Here is a 15,917-nt window from a genome sequence, read left to right on the forward strand (position 1 = left end):
CTCAACTTGCATTTGAGCTGTTTGCGCCTGAGCATGTGTATCAGCCCACCGCTCATGTAAGTTCAGCTGCTTGCCTGCATGTGCACTGGCCTGTCATGCTGCTTGGTTCCCCTCTCCCCTACACACAAGCCGGGCTGCCCAGTCATAAAGATTGGGGATCGCTGATCTAACTCATGTTTTTATGTCTTAAATTCATCTTAATCTTGTCTTGAGTTCAACTATGAGAAGTCTGGATAAAGCATAATCATTTTAATTAACCTTTGACTTTAAAAAAAACTATTTTCAAAATTGGTTTTTAAAAAAATAAACATATTGTATCCGTGGTGAAATCCAAATTATTTTACTACTCGTTCTGTGGGCGTGGCTTTGTGGGCGTGGCAGGGGAAGGATATAGAAAAATTGCCATTCCTATCCCACTCCAGGGGAAGGATACTGCAAAATCCTCATTCCCATCCCACTCCAGTGGGAAGGATGTTGCAAAATCTCCATTCCCACTTTGGGGCCAGCCTTCTGCTTACTGGTTCTACAAACTACTTAAAATTTCCGCTACTAGTTCTCCAGAATCTGTGAGAACCTGCTGGATTTTACCCCTGTGTTGCATTGTTAAACATCCCCCCCCCCCCACTTGCCTATGTAGCTGTATGTATGTTATGTTTGTGTGTATGCTTTTTTATATACTGGGGTTTTTAGGCTTATTAATGTAAAATTGTTATTTTAAACTTTAATATTAGATTTGTTACTGTATATTGTTTTTATCATTGCTGTGAGCCGCCCCGAGTCTGCGGAGAGGGACGGCATACAAATCTAATAAACAATAATAATAATAATTGCTTAAAAACTGCAATTATTAATTGTACAGGAAGTAGTTGGCAAAGTAAATATTCAAACTGTAAGATTAAGAATTAATTTAAGCCCGTTCATATTCTTTCTTATTTATATAAAAGGTTTATTAAAAAAAAGAAAGAATAGGAGATAAATTTCTAACTTAGCTACAGTATGAACAGTCAGCTGAAAACTAAAAAATAGAAACAAAATTGTGTAATATTTGTATTAAATTAGTGGTGTTGCTATAGCAACACTTCTCCAAGCTTTGTTGCTCATTTAATAACTGAAATATAGACTTGCTATCTCTTGGGCCAACAGAACAGCATTTGACAATATTAGCAACTTTGCTCCTACTCTTGTACCAGAGTATCTTTTTGTGGCAAACAGAGGAAACCAAGCACTGGGCGTATTCAAACGGTTACTGTCTATAGGAAATGGTAGTAAGGTAAAAATTGGCTTATTACCCCCCTCACAGTCACTCATGCCCTCATCACCTCGAGGCTCAACTACTGTAATGCTCTCTACATGGGGCTACCTTTGAAAAGTGTTCGGAAATTTCAGATCATGCAGAATGCAGCTGCGAGCTATCATGGGCTTTCCTAAATACGCCCATGTTACACCAACACTCCACAGTCTGCATTGGTTGCCGATCAGTTTCTGGTCACAATTCAAAGTGTTGGTTATGACCTATAAAGCCCTTCATGGCACTGGACCAGAATATCTCCGGGACTGCCTTCTGCCGCACGAATCCGACCAGTTAGGTCTCACAGAGTTGGCCTTCTCCGGGTCCCGTCAACTAAACAATGTCGTTTGGCGGGACCCAGGGGAAGAGCCTTCTCTGTAGTGGTCCCGACCCTTTGGAACCAACTCCCCCCAGATATCAGAGTTGCCCCCACCCTCCTTACCTTTCGTAAGCTCCTTAAAACCCATCTCTGTCGTCAGGCATGGGGGGATTGAGATTTCCCCTTCCCCCTAGGCTTATAAAATTTATGCATGGAATGTCAGTATGTATGATTAGTTTCTTAAATTGGGGTTTTTAAAATTAACTTAAATATTAGATTTGTTTACATTGTATTATTATTGCTCCGAGTCTACGGAGAGGAGCGGCATACAAATCTGATTAAGAAATAAATAAATAAATTTTGGTTTTCAATCTTATTAACCTGAAATAGAATCCCTAAGAAGCAGTGTCTTTTGTCAGCTACCATTACTTCGGAGGTAAAGATTTTGTCTGCTTTTCTAGAAGAACAGTAATAAATACATAGTGAATTAGCTCTACATAACCTTTAACCCCCAAATCTCCTGAATAAAATGAAAAAGAAAATGATTTGTTACCAATTCATGACAGTTCCTTTAGATATCAAGGACTCACATTAATGGCTGAGGAAGGCTATACAAGATACCTGCTCCCTAAAGACCTTATTATATTAAGAGCCTATTAAAATTATGAATTAGAATGGTAATACGTCTACTTGGGTTGTTAGAACTGAATGCCCAGTAAAATGGTCATTTCTCTCTCTTCTGTTCTAACCTCTTTATGAATCTCCTGATAAGAGTTGTGAGCTGGAATGCATATTTTTTATGTATTTGCTTGTCAGGTTTACATCCTGACTTTTTCTTTTTTCAGGTAATCAAATTAATGTATCAGCAAAGTGGCCAAAAGTAAATCGGTGAACTTTTAGGATTGAGGGTAGATTTTAATATTCTAACCACTCTCCTCATTTTTGCACTGCATCTGGCAAGGAAACATGTTAATAAAATAACTATAATTTGTAATTCAGCTGTATAAAGGTAGAACTTCATAATTGCTTCCTGACCTCCAAGTAGAAAGATAACGTGTTAATATGATAAAAGAATTGACTTTCTATTGGTGCCCTGCAACAAGCTAAGCATTTAAAAAAAATATTCTGCAAATTTATTTGGCTTTCACACATAATTATTGCTTTATTAGATGTTCTGAGTCAACATTATCTTTCCCTCTCTCTATAATCTATTTCTGATGCACTTGGGGCTTTAATTGGGAACGCTTGCTATTTATACAACTCATTTGCAATCCAATTTAGTTTGTAAGATGTACCTGCAGTATTATTTGTTTCCAATAATGTACATAAGGTTTGGTTTCCAACATTGTTTACATGTATTTATTTATACACTTTTTAAACAATTTACATCTATTTATTTATAGACATTTATGCTCTCGTCCTCAAGAATGTTACTTCTTTATATACCATGAAACCTTATAGGTACTCCCAAGTAAATTATACTCAATTAAAAACTTGCAAGCAAGCTAGGAAAAATCAAGCTGGTCTGACTTTAAATGGTATAGATCAAGAGGTTGAGTAATATCCAAGTAGGTGCACAATGCTCAAGGAATATCCAACTCCCCCCAGAGATTAGAATTGCCCCCACCCTCCTTGCCTTTTGTAAGCTGCTTAAAACCCACCTCTCCCGCCAGGCATGGCGAAATTGAGATACGCTTTCTCCCTAGGCCTTTACAATTTTATGCATGGTATGTCTGTACGTATGTTTGGTTTTATAATAAGGGTTTTTAACTGTTTTTAGTATTGGATTATTAAGTAAGTAAGTAAGTAAGTAAGTAAGTAAGTAAGTAAGTAAGTAAGTAAGTAAGTAAGTAAGTAAGTAAGTAAGTAAGTAAGTATCTACACTTAGGAAATATCCCTATATGTGCAGAAATACATAAATAAGATGTCACTACTCAATAGCTATGCTCTTTCCTCTCAGGAACGGAAGACATTTCAAACATAACAAAATCTTTTAATGAGAAACAGAAAAATAATGAAGAGACTGCATAAGTAAATGTACATTTGAGACAGGCAAACAGCAAATACATGGCAGTACTATTTATATATTCATACTGCAGTATATGGGCACACCTCGCGATGTGAGTCTAAACTGAGTAACGCTAAATAAAAAGGCTTCGTATTAGAAAGTCATGTTTTTCAAACATTATTTGTTCTGAAGGATGATGAAATGCAATATAATTTAGCCAAGGGCCAACTATACACAGAGAAGCCATTCTGCATGCAGAGGGAAAAACCTGGTCAGTAGGAAAGCACAGTGGGCTGCCAATTACTTTTGAATCAGCTGCTTCACATGAAGAGGTCTTGCCATGCAGAAATTCAAGAGAATATGTTTTCCCCACTTCCTAAGCTATGTTCTTTGGACAATAAAAGTTGTAAAAAATGGCTGCAGGATAGAAAAGATTCTTAGAGAGGATGGTAAACACTTTTTCAGATAAAGTTCAGAAATACAGTTTGTGGCTAACATTTAAAAGAAATGTAGAACTTTTCTTCACCATAGGAGGTAGGCTTTTATATTCAACATTACTTTAATCTGCTTTTAATAATTCTGATGACAAATTTGAGATTTTATTGTAGGAGGTTTTAGAATATGAAAGCCAATCTAAACATCGTAGAACAGAAAAGTTATAAATTCTTAAATAAATAAAATGAATAAATAAGAATCCAAAGCAAACAAAAATCAAAAAGCCCTTAAAAGTAAAAGTATGATACATCTTTATAGAAATGCAGAATGTCAGAGAGAAGAGCTTAATTTTATTTAACATAAATATATTGAAATTGATAAAATGATACATTAACAAGTTGCAGCTGTGGTTTCATTAAATTTAGCATGCGTTTAACCTAATAAATTGCAATGCTGTATTTTTCAATACATGGATTAAGTTATTATAGAAAAGTACTCCTGTTATTATTATTTATTATTATTTATTAGATTTGTATGTTCCAGGTTTGCAGATTTGAAATATGTTATAAAACCAAAATATCCTTTAATGTATAGGCGTCAAAACAGTTAACATTCTCAAAATAAATAATATACTGTCATCTTCCCTAATTTGACATATTCCCATCTGTGGGATTATTAATCTGGTCATTCTCATTAAATAAATTCAGTTTAAGGATGGACCAACAGTCCCTGCTTACAGTAGCTCATGTCCTAGTCACTTCCTGTCTTGACTATTGCAATGAGTTCTAAAGGAGGCTGCCCTTGAAAATTTGCGTTCCAGATGGTTTTGGGCAGACCTATATGTGCACCTGTGTCATCTTTCCTGTGTGATCTGCATTAGCTGCCAATTTGCTTGCAGATACAATTCAAGGTGCTGATTGTCACCTTTATAACGCTACATGGCTTGGGACCAAATTATATGAAGGCCTGTCGCGGGGATAGCTAATGCTGTGGGTCCTTTCTTCTAAGGTCATATAGCGGGCCTTCTCATGGCGGCTCCCTTCCAGTGGAACATTATCTCCACCAAGATAAGATTCCCCCCCCCCCCGCCCCGGTCCTGACATATTTTTGCAAGATCTTGATGATCTGATTTTGCCAATAGTCCAGGGGAACCCAGAGTGGAATGAGACCCATGAAACGGGTTATTTCACTGGTTCTTAACCAGTAGTTCATGGACCACGGGGGAACTGCGATGTCATAACAGGGGATCTGCAAAGACTTGAAGAAATGTTATGATTTAAATCTTGAATTAAACCTTGAGGGTCCATGGCCAGAGTCGGTGGCCACAAAAGGTATTTAAAGGGGACCAGGGTGAAGAAAGGTTGAGAATCGCTGGATTATTTGTATGACTGTTGTTGTCACCATTGGAATGGGAGACTATTGTTTTTCATCATGTTTATATTGGGTTTTTAGTTGTGTAAGCCACTGAGATTGAGTTGGGTAGCTATATAAATTTTCTTAAAGAAAACAAATAAACAAACTGGGAATGAAAGAGCAGTTTCTCTCTTTTTCTGTACTCTCTTCTTTAAAAAAAAGTACAAATATAAAATGTTTTTGTTACATTCTACAGCTGTATGAGTTTTACTTGTATAATATAATCCTTAATAAAATTATTGGAAAAAAGAACCCTTAGAGGATTATAAATATCAGATCCGCAGTTTATGCATACTTTCACTTTCTGTACAGAAATAAATATTTTTATGAATTCTGTAAGCCTCTGAATCTGCAGTGATGGTAATTTTTCAATGTTTCACTATAATTATTCACAGCAAAAATCATTTCTCATCCTATAATAACATACTTACATGTATACGAAAGTCAATTTGGTTTATATAAGCACATATGCACACACTCATTTTGTTATAGCAATAATAAAGATTTAGAATCCCACTTCATGTAAAATCACTTACGCTCATAGTTTTGATTTATATTCAGGAAAGGAACAAACTATTTGCAGTCATGCTTAAGCATAAGCTTACTAACTCCAGCAAGTCCCTCTGCAGCAATAACGTCTATAAGCAAGAATTCGCTTTAGAAAGAAAACAGGAAACACTGCATTTATGTACTTTCCTACTAATAAGTACTTTATATGAAGAGCAAATCTGTTCCCCAAAGAGACAAATATCTAAACCACAATTTTCCATAAAAATTAACTCAACAATAGCACAAAAAGATCAGTATTTTATTCTTCTCACTTTAACATCATATTGATGAAAAACAAGCAACATTCTTTTAACTGATGATTTATGGGAAGTCCGGGCATGTACCTTAGGGTCTTAAAAAGAGCAGGAGACTACGCAGCATGTAACTATCTCCAGGGAAATCTAGCACATCTGAGACATAGTAATAAAGAACCACTACAGTAACATTTCCATACGTCACGCAGCATTGAGCCACCACTTCTCAATGTTTAACTTTGGGTACTAGCAATGGAGCCACCGGCAGATAAATGTCAACAGGAAAATAGCTGGATACTTAAATTTTTAACCTGCATCCGGCACTATCGTATAGATGTAGGAGTCCACTAGCTACATGTGTGTGTACACAGTTACAACAGAAGATGCTTCCAGAAAAGCAACAAAAGGAAACTTTAACCAAAAATTAAACCTGAAAAATCCCTCTGAATGTGCCAAGGTCTGCATGCATGAATGACAATTTCCACCTTCTTCTCCGTTGCAAAAGCAAATCCTTATGCTGAATGAGAATCTATGATAGCTTTCTCTTTATGTTTCAAGGACAGTGCAGGGCAGTGCAAATAGCTGAGTCTAGGAAATCAGTATTGTCTGCTTTATGCAACGCACAAAAAACTCAGAATATTTGGAACATGCTTGAGAGAAAGTATGCTTAAAACAGGGAGAGAGAGACAATTTTAATCTATTCTTCTTTATGCTTTGTAAATTATTCCAGCGTAGGAAATGCATAGAAAGTGACACAGAATGCTGGGGGGGAAAAAGAAGATAAAACAAGAATTATCAACCCACACTATGCAGCCTCTAAAAATAATCTTTCTCTTCCCATATCACTGGTAGAAGATGGCACTTCTGAACTCCACTGAAGATGAAGGCTACACTAAGACAGGGATGATGAAGCCATCAGCCTCTCCAGGTATGAGCTAATTCAGTTCAATTGTATGGCTGTAGTAAAACAAGCTTGCGGATCTGAAAGTACAAACCTCTCACAATTTTTTTTGCATTCTAGCTAGGATCCTTTTTGAGTTTTTTCTCTCTGCCCTTATACAGTTTGTTTGTTTGTTTGTTTGTTTATTAGATTTGTATGCCACCCCTCTCCGTAGACTCGGGGCGGCTAACAACAATAATAAGACAATATAAACAAATCTAATATTTAAGTTTAAGTTAAATTAAAAAACCCTAATTTAAGAAACCAATCATACATACAGACATACCAAGCATAAATTTTATAAGTCTAGGGGTAAAGTAATATCTCAATTCCCCCATGCCTGACGACAGAGGTGGGTTTTAAGGAGCTTACGAAAGGCAGGAGGGTGGGGGCAACTCTGATCTCTGGAGGGAGTTGGTTCCAGAGGGTTGGGGCTGCCACAGAGAAGGCTCTTCCTCTGGATACCGCCAGATGGCATTGTTTAGTCGACCGGAGTAGGCCAACTCTGTGGGACCTAACTGGTCACTGGGATTCGTGTGGCAGAAGGCGGTCCCGGAGATATTCTGGTCCGATGCCATGAAGGGCTTTATAGGTCATAACCTATAAAGTGGGCTCCCTCCTATTGTCTGATCATTCCCTAAGTAAAATCTCCCCCTCCCCTCAGCTCATTTCCACACACCATTTACAGGCGTACAAAGAAAAGGTGAAACTCCCCCTCACAAAGCTTTATTCTTAACATATTAATCAATTAATTAACCCAGCCCATTGGGTTATCATGGGAAAGAGTGGGGAATTAATGTAGCCCTTGAGCCCAATTCATTTCCCCACACCTGCTTTAACTTGCATTTCTCTAATGCACCCCATGGAGCATTTGAAAGAATTAAAAATAAACACATTAAAGGAAACACATTTAGGAAAATAAACTGAACATATTCCCAATCCAAACATTTTTTCCTTGGCATATTATTACTTTTTCATGTTAAAATCTTATGCAATAATTTTGTTAGAATTTGCTCTTTTTTGAATAAGTCGGTTTTGTCATACAGGATTATTTGGCATGAAAGTAAAATGGAGTATTTATTTATTTATTTATTTATTTATTTTATTTTATTTTATTTGTATGCCGCCCCTCTCCGGAGACTCGGGGTGGCTAACAGCAATAATAAGACAGCATATAACAATAATCCAATACAAAAAACAATTAAAACCCATTATAATAAAAAACCAAACATACATACAGACATACCATGCATAAAATTGTAAAGGCCTAGGGGGAAAGGGTATCTCAATTCCCTCATGCCTGGCGGCAGAGGTGGGTTTTAAGTAGCTTACGAAAGGCAAGGAGGGTGGGGGCAATTCTAATCTCTGGGGGGAGTTGGTTCCAGAGGGCTGGGGCCGCCACAGAGAAGGCTCTTCCCCTGGGTCCCGCCAAGCGTCATTGTTTAGTTGACGGGACCCGGAGGAGACCCACTCTGTGGGACCTAACTGGTTGCTGGGATTCGTGCAGCAGAAGGCGGTCACTGAAATAATCTGGTCCGGTGCCATGAAGGGCTTTATAGGTCATAACCAACACTTTGAATTGTGCTAGGACATTTGAAATAATGTTAGTTACAACTCACCCTACTTAATTGTTTAAGTCTATATTTGCAATTATATTTAATAATGGTAAGAGATAAATATTTCCTCATGCATCCATGAGTAGATGCAACTCACACTCTGCAGGATAGTACCTAATTTTTTCAGAAATCAGCAGAACATCTGGAAGGTAGTTTGAAAAGATATTTTGTTCAAGTTGGATATGAATGAAAATTCTTGCTCCTTATTTTGACTTTTCTAAATTGCTTTATGTATTTTCACTGCATGTAACGACACATGTGAAAACAGCTTGTAAGCATAGAAACATAGAAGACTAATGGCAGAAAAAGACCTCATGGTCCATCTAGTCTGCCCTTATACTATTTCCTGTATTTTATCTTAGGATGGATATATGTTCATCCCAGGCATGTTTAAATTCAGTTACTGTGGATTTACCAACCATGTCTGCTGGAAGTTTGTTCCAAGGATCTACTACTCTTTCAGTAAAATAATATTTTCTCATGTTGCTTTTGATCTTTCCCCCAACTAACTTCAGATTGTGTCCCCTTATTCTTGTGTTCACTTTCCTATTAAAAACACTTCCCTCCTGGACCTTATTTAACCCTTTAACGTATTTAAATGTTTCGATCATGTCCCCCCTTTCCCTTCTGTCCTCCAGACTATACAGATTGAGTTCATTAAGTCTTTCCTGATACGTTTTATGCTTAAGACCTTCCACCATTCTTGTAGCCCGTCTTTGGACCCGTTCAATTTCACTCCTGCATGATTTCCTTTTACCTATACTGGCACTTCAGGAATTAATTTCTTGGCATTGAACTAGGGAATGGCTCTCTTATTACTATTGTTTCCAAGTATGTCTGGCTTTAAGACAGAGCTAACTGCCTCTGCACACAGTCGCTTGGAAAGTTTCAAGAAGCGTTAAGAGCTCATTTCTTTTGAATCCCAGGGATGGTACTATGTGAACCCAGAGATATTTCTGTTTAAAAAGCATTAATTTCAAACAGTTAACCTCTCTTTGTTTCCAGGTACAGAATCATTTCAACACAATTGCCAAAGGAAATATTGCTAATATTAAATATATTTCAGTCAAGATAAGAAGTCAAAGTTGGTGAGGAAAAATTAATTAAGATTCTTGACCCTATTCAAAGCCTAATGAATAGAACTACAGAGCAGCTATTTGCAAGTGGCATTATCAAGTAGCGGTTCCAGAGAATCAACATCCTAGACAGAAGCTTTTCTTCTAGAAGAATAGATTTTATTCCAAAGGAAAAAAATTAGGAGCAATTATTTTCTGCCCTTGACTTTAGTTTTGTATAACCTGCATACATTAGCAGTGCTCCAGATTAATTTGTCTTTTTCCTGCCACCTTCAGGGCATAATTCAACCTGTTGACATCAATGTTTAAAGCTGCAATTTTAATGATAGATGTCCAATAACGTTAATAGCATCATTCATGTCCCATTTCTTACAATGCATACTGTTCCATATTTTAATGCTAGCTCATTATTATCAGAAAGATCAGCAAAATATTGGGCAAAAGAAAGAAACAAGGAAAACAGAACAGTTGTTAAATAATCTAACAGTTTAAACTGAGAGCTAGTTTGGTGTTATGGTTAAGGCACCAGGCTAGAAACCAGGAAATTGAATTTAATACCACCTCAGGCATGAAAACCAGCATGATGATTTTGGGGCAGTCATTCTTTTCCAGCTCAGCTCACCTCACAGGAAGAAGGAGTATCGGGTATGCTTCCTGCCTTGAGTTATTTATGAAAATAATTGCAGCAGGATAAAAAAAAATATTTTTAAATGGCTGTAAATGGAATATTATTGGAACAACAGATAGATAGATAGATAGATAGATAGATAGATAGATAGATAGATGGATGGATGGATGGATGGATGGATGGATGGATGGATGGATGGATGGATGGATAGATGGATAGATGGATAGATGGATAGATAGATCTATCCATCACGTTTATTAAATGCTATAAACGTGATGACACGTCCCGCCTACCAGAGATTTGGAAACCAGCCCTAAACAAAAAAACATATCATAATCATCACCATGTCAATCCTTCAACTAAATGTGATTCCACCAACCAATCAAATCATTAAAACATAGCCACCCAATCTACTTGCTACATTGAAATCTCCACCCCCACCACTATTTATAAGGAACAAATGGCAGTTGCAAACAAACTATATCTACAGCAGCACGAAGCTTACAACTTCAGCCTGATGATGGTGAATGTGATTTCACCGAAACGTCGCATAGACACTCAAAATATTACACGGGGCAAAACCCGAACTCAGAACAATCTACATATATACATACATACATACATACATACATACATACATACATACATACATACATATTTGTTTTCGTAGATTTTCACGGGTATATGTACCGGTATGTAGATTGTTCTGAGTTCGGGTTTTGCCCTGTGTAATATTTTGCATGTCTATGCGACGTTTCGGTGAAATCACATTCACCATCATCAGGCTGAAGTTTCAAGCTTACAACTTCAGCCTGATGATGGTGAATGTGATTTCACCGAAACGTCACATAGACATGCAAAATATTACACAGGGCAAAACCCGAACTCAGAACAAGTCTTGGTATATTCGGGTTTCTTCCCGTGTAGGATTTATAGATATATATAGATATATAGATATAGAGATATAGAGATAGATTGATAGATAGATAGATAGATAGATAGATAGATAGATATAGATATAGACAGGAAAAATAGATAGATAGATGTAGATAGCTAGATAGCTAGATAGATAAGATACATGATATATATATATATATAGATATATAGATATAGATAGATAGATGATAGATAAGATAGATAGATAGATACATAGATAAGATAGATACATTAGATAGATATAGATAGATAGACAGACAAACAGACACACTGACAGACAGACATGGAAATAGAACGTTCACTTTTTCAAAAATGCTATAATTTTCAGAAAAGACTAGGCAGAAAGTGAAATGAATATAGTTATTTATTTGATGCCTGTCAATTCCACTCAATGGTCAAAGGCAAGGAATCTATAACTACAAGATTTGTTTTATCTCCTGGTCTTATTTGCAAAAAAGAATCAAACACTGAATACGTGCAGTTATGCATGATGGCCATCAAAGCAGGTTACTGTCATGCAGCAGTTCTTAAGCAAATGCTACAGTCATGCAAGAAACCCATTGCTTGCTATGGGATGCTATTAATGAAAGTAAAATGCCAGTTCTTGACAAAAACATCATAAAACATGGTCACATATGTTGTGGTTGGCTTGCAGTCAGGCTCTCTGGCAACGGACTTTGAGCCTGATGAGCCAGGGCCCTCTGGGCACAGCGGCCTGTGTGGCTGCAGGGGGAGTCAGAGGGTGAGCCAGAGGAAGAGTCTGGGGGTGAGGAGCCTACAGAGGCTATAGGTCCCCCAACTGGGGATATGCAGCCCCAAACTGGGGATTTGCAGCCCCCAACTGGGGCTTTGCCAGAATCTGAGGAAATAAGGGACCCGGTCATGAATGCCCGGGTCAGAAGAATGAGGGACTGACAGGAGCAGTTGAGGAAGATCAGGAAAGAGAAGTAAGCACAGCTGTGCATAGTCAGCACTCCCCGAGAGTATTTAAGGGGAGGGTTTTTGAGAGTGCTCTTTGCAAGCAGTCAATGTTCGAGACTGCGGAAGAGAAACAACCTGTGAAGAGTATTCTGTCTGACAAACTTGGATTAATTACTGGTCAGTTATAGGGTTAAATTCTTGTGAGTGACTGTGGGCTGAGAAGCAAGAGTGTGGGATTCATTCTCTTATCAATTTGGCCTCACGCCTGGATTTTGGGAAAGGCGGAGGCTTTGTTTAATGCAGCGTTTGTGAAGTAACAGACAAAAATAACTTTGTTGTGTATAAAAAAACCCTGTGTGTTTGAGTTTACATTTTTGGGGCTAATTATCGGCTGGCTGCTGTGCAGGACAGAACAACATAACTGCAAGTGGCTGCAAACAACCATTAATGTGGGCTGGTTGCTATGTAGCTGACATCCAATCATATGACCATTCGAACTAAGTTGCAGGTAACCCTGTGGAAGTCTGTTATAACTTTGAATGGTCACTAAACACACCAGTCATAAGCCAAATACTATCTGTAAGAATACCTTAAACTGTTTCATTCAACATTTTAATATTATGGTCACAATCCATAAAGTAATACAGGGTGGGAATATTATATTTATGTGCTAATAGATGGAGTTACTAAAATATGTTTTGACTAAATATTAAAAAGAAACTGGAAAAGAAATGAATCTATAAATTGCATAATGTTCACAGAAATCCAGTTTACCAAGGAAGAAAGATTGCTTTGACTAATATTAAAATTTCTATTAAAATTTTAATTTTAAATTTAATATATTATTATCATCATTAAAAATAGATAGAAATCTCCAAATGTAGACTACATTCTTATTGACACAATCCAGTTGACTAAGCTATAGTATTCAGTGATACACCACATTTACGCATTGTGTTAAAATGGAAAATAGATGCTTCTTTGAAAATGTTATTTAGTCATTTGATCTCTATCTGAAGTCTTGATCTAGCTCCACTCTGTTTTTATAGATTTCAGCTGTGCTGTTATGGTGCTGATTGAAATAGATGCTCACTTTTCATCATGTGTAAACGTGCCTCAACAGTTTACCTGTTTTACAGGTAAGTGTTCTTTGAACACTTCTCTTAAATTGGGAGAACCAATTTATAATTTACTGTCTTTGGTGACTGATCACTGAAAGATGTCACAATTTAAAAAATTGGGGGGTCAGAGCAAGGACTATAAGAAGTCATTATCTGAAAACTCTCAATAGGCCTTGGACATATTTATCATATGATTCCTTTCTTTGCTTCCTCATCAGACATGCCAATTTTCCTTCATAATTTTGCATTATCATGGTAGTTCTGGGCCAAACAATGAAAGATTAGGAATCTCAAACCCTCTGTATCCCAGAAGATAGAAAATATGAGCCTCCTGGCTCTGTTGATATAGCTGCTTAGAAATTACAACTCTACCACCTATCTTACAGGGCAATGCTTTTACCTATCATCTTCATCAATCATCATATTTGAGAGAGGAACCCTCTTTCATTGAGTAATAAAAGGGGAATGATAAAAATTATCGAGTGCCATCTCCTCACTCTAGAATGTTGAAGCAAAGGAGATAAAAATATAGAATTGCACATACAGGACTACACAGAGCTCTGGATAAAATAAGACAGCACTGGCCTATCCTAATTTAGAAGAACTCTGTGCCACGGAAAATCCAAATTAAATGGAAATATGCAGTATGCTGAGTGTGTACAGAGAACCTAAGTATTAGAGGCCATGACAGATTTATTAGGAGACACAGAAAATAAACATAGAACAATTCTTAACTTTTTCCTACTCCTCTAGAGACTAGTTTAAAGGATATGGTAATTCTATGCCCAGCTGTTACCTGGACAATCGGCATTCTACAAATCCCAGTTCTAATATGAGACAGAAGGGAGGTGCTAAATTTTGCCCTTTTCAGTTTCTCTACCTTATTTATAATGAGAAAACATTTTCCTCTATTGCAGATGCTGTTTGGATAGATCTGCCCAAACCCATGAGTTTCTGCTAGAGCCGGAGAAAAAGTATTAATTCAAATGTTTGACCTTGTAGCTTGCCATCTGGAATATTGTGAAGGCAGGCTGGCTTTACAACTTGGATTTTGAAATGTCCCGCTCTTCTCTCTGTCTCCAATGGTACTGCAATAGGTAACCATATTCTCTTTGCATGTCTGTTCTTTGTATTTTTTTAGGTATGCCATTCTTTTCTATTTTTGATTTATTTATTTGTGTGAACATGAAGAAAATTGCAGAGGATAAGAAAAGCAGAATTCATTTCATGAGCCGGGGAAAGTAAAGTGACGGGTTCCCCACTGTTCCTCTTTGCTCTGGTTCACCAGTCTCAAGACAGAGCAAGAAAAAGGCTATTGCTTCTCTTTATGAGACAAAGGAAGGACTGAAATATTTTCCTTCTTAGGACTGATGGGTATTGGTTATTATTAATAGCTAGTAATATTAGCAGAGTTCAGCTGGTTTATTTTGCGACGGATTAAGCATGGCAAGAAATCAACATGTGGCTGGCAATCCCCTTTGTTAGCAATCTGCAGTCTGCATTGGTTGCCGATCAGTTTCCAGTCGCAATTCAAAGTGTTGGTTATGACCTATAAAGCCCTTCATGGCACCGGACCAGATTACCTCAGGGACCGCCTTCTGCTGCATGAATCCCAGCGACCAGTTAGATCCCACAGAGTGGGTTTTCTCCGGGTCCCGTCAACCAAACAATGTCACTTGGCGGGACCCAGGGGAAGAGCCTTCTCTGTGGCGGCCCGGCCCTCTGGAACCAACTCCCAACAGAGATTAGAATTGCCCCCACCCTCCTTGCCTTTCGTAAGCTGCTTAAAACCCACCTCTGCTGCCAGGCATGGGGGAACTGAGATACATTTTCCCCCTAGGCCTTTACAATTTTATGCATGGTATGTCTGTATGTATGATTGGTTTTTATATAATGGGTTTTAAACTGTTTTTAGTATTGGATTATTGTTATATGCTGTTTTATTACTGTTGTTAGCCGCCCCGAGTCTGCAGAGAGGGCCAGCATACAAATCCAATAAATAAATAATAAATAAATAAAATAAATGATCATTCCTTCATAAAGATGTTTACAATCTTTTCTCACAATTTAGTTGGTTTCTTCAATATTGTTGGTATGTCTCGGTATAGCTAGGCTATGAGACCTTTGACATACACTGAGCAGAGAATTTTAACAGAGTGTGGATGTGTGGTAAAGCCAAAGAAAAAGACCCAGACTTGGTTATGCTTAATAAGTACTATTTACATATATACAAAATAGAAACAATCCATAACAAGCACTAAGCAAATACACTCCCCCCTCAAGGCAAAGCAAAAGCGAATGAGCGTTAAAGCATCATTGAGAGGAGTACTGGCGCCCTCTTATGGTGAACCAGCCCAAAATATTTAAAGTCTGTAGTACAAGAGATTACAATAGGTAGTTTACAATGGCAAAC

The 15,917-nt window shown here is 37.4% G+C and overlaps 1 protein-coding gene and 1 long non-coding RNA gene across 7 annotated transcripts in view; one reads left to right on the plus strand and one right to left on the minus strand.

Annotated features, from left to right (window-relative positions):
* Positions 1-15,917, minus strand: part of PTPRF (protein tyrosine phosphatase receptor type F) — a 630,248-nt gene that overhangs the window by 322,106 nt on the left and 292,225 nt on the right. The window lies entirely within an intron of this gene.
* Positions 12,486-15,917, plus strand: part of LOC139165639 (uncharacterized) — a 52,419-nt gene continuing 48,987 nt past the window's right edge. The window contains exons 1-3 of the long non-coding RNA XR_011558780.1: positions 12,486-12,560; positions 13,433-13,522; positions 14,422-14,601. This is a non-coding gene — a long non-coding RNA (uncharacterized lncRNA). The remainder of the gene's footprint in view (positions 12,561-13,432; positions 13,523-14,421; positions 14,602-15,917) is intronic.

The sequence above is a fragment of the Erythrolamprus reginae genome, chromosome 3, assembly GCF_031021105.1.
Source record: "Erythrolamprus reginae isolate rEryReg1 chromosome 3, rEryReg1.hap1, whole genome shotgun sequence".
NCBI lineage: Eukaryota > Metazoa > Chordata > Lepidosauria > Squamata > Dipsadidae > Erythrolamprus > Erythrolamprus reginae.